The following is a 3,405-nucleotide window of genomic DNA, read 5'->3' on the forward strand; positions in this document are numbered from 1 at the left end:
ATACTTCAATAAAAACAATAAAAATGTCTCATCTTCTAGGAGAGGAAACACTGGGGCTCAGAGAAGGAAGGTGACTTGCTCAAGGGACACTGGAGTGTCAGGGGTGAGCTCTTGGGCTGGCCACGAGCCTTCTGGCTCCTGGGGGATGGCCCTTTGCCATCTCTGGTTGCAAGAGCTGCCGCCATCAGAGGGCTGGGCTGGGGGGCTCCCTATCCTATGCTTCCACAGCTCTCCCTCTCCCCTGCTCCCCTAGAGATGCTCCGGAACTGATGGGAGACTGTGCCGGGGTCCAGCTCACACAGCCCCCTCCCAGCTCGCCCTCCTTGGAGCCTCTTAAGGCACTCCCTGCCCACAGACCGACAGCCTCCATGTTCAGAGAAAGGGTGAGTCTTGCCAGAGGGCTATGTCTAGAGGTGGGGAGGGGACAAGTATTGGGGGTGTTGCTTTCTCTGCCACACCTGTTACAACATGCCTCCCACCCAGATGACAGAGTCCCTCTCCCCTGGTTGGACTTTGAGGCTTTTCAGGGCAGGCACCAAGCTGTATTCAGCTCTGTGTGTCTTGTATCCATCAGCGCATCCACCCTTCGATCCATCTAGCAAATATTTACTGAGCACCTATTATAGGCACTGGAGCTATGACAGTGAACACAACTGTCAAAATCCTTGCCCTTAGGGAACTAACACTCTAGTAAAGGGGAGACATCAAGGTAAAATATAGAGTATGGGGGGTGGGGCATAGGGAAGAGAGAGAGAGAAGACAGAGAGTGTGTGCGTGCACGCAGTTGTATCTGGGAAGACTTTATTGAGAAAATGACATCTGAACAAAGGCTTGAAGGAAGTGAGGGGGTGAGCCTAAGGTTAAAAGCAGGAAGAGTATTCCAGGCAGAGGGAACAGCATGTGTGATGGCTCAGAGGCAAGGGCATGACGCGCATGTTAAGAACTAGCAAGAAGGCTGGCAAGGCCTGAGCAGGGTGAGCAAGGAGGAAGCAGTTCATGGAGATCCTGCAACTTGGGTGGTCGTCAGACCTGGGTTTAAGCCTGCAGTTCCCTAACCAGATGACCTGAGGGCTCTTGGCTCTAGTCATTTATCTCACAGGCCCTTGTGGCTTAAACTCAACCACACTTTTTGTGACATGTCCATGAAGGCCGAACAATACAGACAGTCCTGTTGTACCCCCTGCAACTGGAACATGAGCTTCATGAAGGCCAGGGATTTTGTCTGTTTTGTTCACCATTAAATCCCTAGACCCAAAATAGTACACTCAACAAGGGCCTTCACAGACCTTATTAAACAAATAATGACAATAAACCATGAGGATACATAATCTTAAAGAGGAGGTGCAGGGAGCCAAGGGAGCTCTTAGCAAGAAAGCCTAACATGGATCCAGAGAAAGGCAGGGAGGGCTTTCTGGAAGAAGCTACAGTTGAGGTATACTGATAAGTCAGAGTTAGCCAAGGAGTGTTCCAGGTAGAGGGAATGGCACATGTGAAAGCCCAGAGGCTGGAGAGCAAATTATTTTGAAGGACTTCAATATGGCAAGAAGAGAGCTTTAGGAGAGACAAAGGGGCAGTGCGATATGATTGTGAGGCAAGAGGGAGGGGTGGGTGGGTGGCTAGAAATCACACAAGCGGAGCGCTATTTAATGAAGGCAGTGGAAGACTCTGGTAGCCACTCTGTACATAACACAGTACCTGGCACATAAAAGTAGGATAGAGGAGGAGGGAGGGTAGAAGAAGAAAGGAAGGAAATAAAATTTGAACCATAGTTTGGCCTTACACCAGTTTTCAACAGCAACCATGGCTGAAGCTTCTGCAAAACCCAGTGGCTCCGGGAGACTCCCTTGCCAGGCCAACAAGCCTGCCTGGGCCTGGGTCTGCCCTGCGGGCTCCCTCTGTCTGCGCTCCTGGCCAGGCAGGGTGGGTCGGGGCAGACGGGGTCTCAGCAGTGGACACAACGTTCTGGTTCAGCGGAAGGACCTTAAACTCCGAGACAAGGGCACGGCAGTAAAGGATGAGGTGGCCGAACCCCCCAGTTCTGCGGCGAGCAGACCCCAGGTGTGTGATCGGGAGCAGTTAAATTTCATCATTACCCTTTCTCCGATGGTGTTTTTTATAGTCTTTTTTACTACTGGCACTAAAGGTTCTGGACTCATCCTGGCGGAGTGGAGGACATCACTCGTAGGGCTGACTGCTCCATGATATAAAAAAATGACAAGTCCTGGCTTCATCTTTCTGATAACTGTGTTCTGCGCCCCCATCCATCTCCACCAAGGGGTTTGGGCAAAGCTGGAAGACAAGAGCATCCCAGCATTTAAGAATGAAAAATTCAGTGCCCTTTTTAAGCCCAGCGTGGAGCTCTCTGGCTTGGTGCTATTCTGGAGGGTGGGTGACCGGCAGGGATGGGGGGGCAAGGTGGAGAGGAGTGAAAACAAGTAGTGTCACCCCTGGGGCCTGGGATGCGGGGGGAGTGGACAGTGGGTCCCACACAGTGTCGGGAGTGTCAGTGTGAGCACGTATACTTGGAAGTGTGTGCGAGTCTGTGTCCATCTTGGTAGCTCCTTACCTATGCTTCTGAGTCTCTGTTCTTGAAGGTCTGTGGCTATGTTTCATGTGAGTGTCTGGGTCCGGTGGTGAGTGTCTAATACGGGAAGTGGAAATAGCCCCTTGCTATTGATTCAATTACCAACTCTGCTTTAATGACCTATGTAGACTTTTGTGATTCATTCCTCCTTTCTGGGCCTCAGTTTCCTCACCTGTAAAATTGGAGAGTTGGGACCACATGAACCCAATGTCATCAGATTGAGCGCTTACTGGCTGGATAATCCTGGGCACATCACACCTCCCCTCTTCACTTCTGCCTTCCCATCCATCCTGTGAGACCCTTGCTCTGGATGACCTCCAAGGCTGTTTCAGTCCCAAGGTATGAAGACCCTACAGCTGGGAGACAAGAAAGACTGGCCCAAAGCTAGATTCCAGTTGTGGCTCAGACTTTGCTTGTGCTGAGGAGAGCAGCCACCTATTTCCTCTCCAAGCTCCAGAAATGGCCAGATGCAGGCGTGGACTTTGGGAATAGGGTGTAGAAGGCAAGAGCACAAGGTTTGGAGCCTTCAGACTTGGCCTTCAATTCCAGCTTTATTTACCAGTTGTCTGTGACTCTCTGAGGCTCAGTTACCCTACACATGAAAGGCAAGCAAAGGAGACAATAGGCCTTTCCCGTTGGATCAAATAAGCTATACCTAATACCTGATAAGCTCTTGGTAAATGCTGGTTGTTATAGGTGTCTCTAGAACAAGGGCACCCCACTCCATACCTTTAGAACCACACTGACCCCCAGGCAGAGCTTGCCCGTCTGTCACTGCCTAATCCTGTCTTAGCTGCCTTCACCTCCTGTGGAAGTCCAAC

General features: G+C 51.0%; 1 long non-coding RNA gene across 1 annotated transcript; it reads left to right on the top strand.

Moving 5' to 3' along the window:
* The first annotated feature begins 261 nt into the window (after window positions 1-261).
* On the top strand, window positions 262-2,213 carry LOC115281547. Its single transcript, XR_003904371.1, has 3 exons — window positions 262-383; window positions 1,786-2,058; window positions 2,144-2,213. It is a non-coding gene; the product is annotated as an uncharacterized LOC115281547 (long non-coding RNA).
* The last annotated feature ends 1,192 nt before the right edge of the window (window positions 2,214-3,405 follow it).

Source organism: Suricata suricatta, chromosome 17 (assembly GCF_006229205.1).
Source record: "Suricata suricatta isolate VVHF042 chromosome 17, meerkat_22Aug2017_6uvM2_HiC, whole genome shotgun sequence".
Taxonomy (NCBI): Eukaryota; Metazoa; Chordata; class Mammalia; order Carnivora; family Herpestidae; genus Suricata; species Suricata suricatta.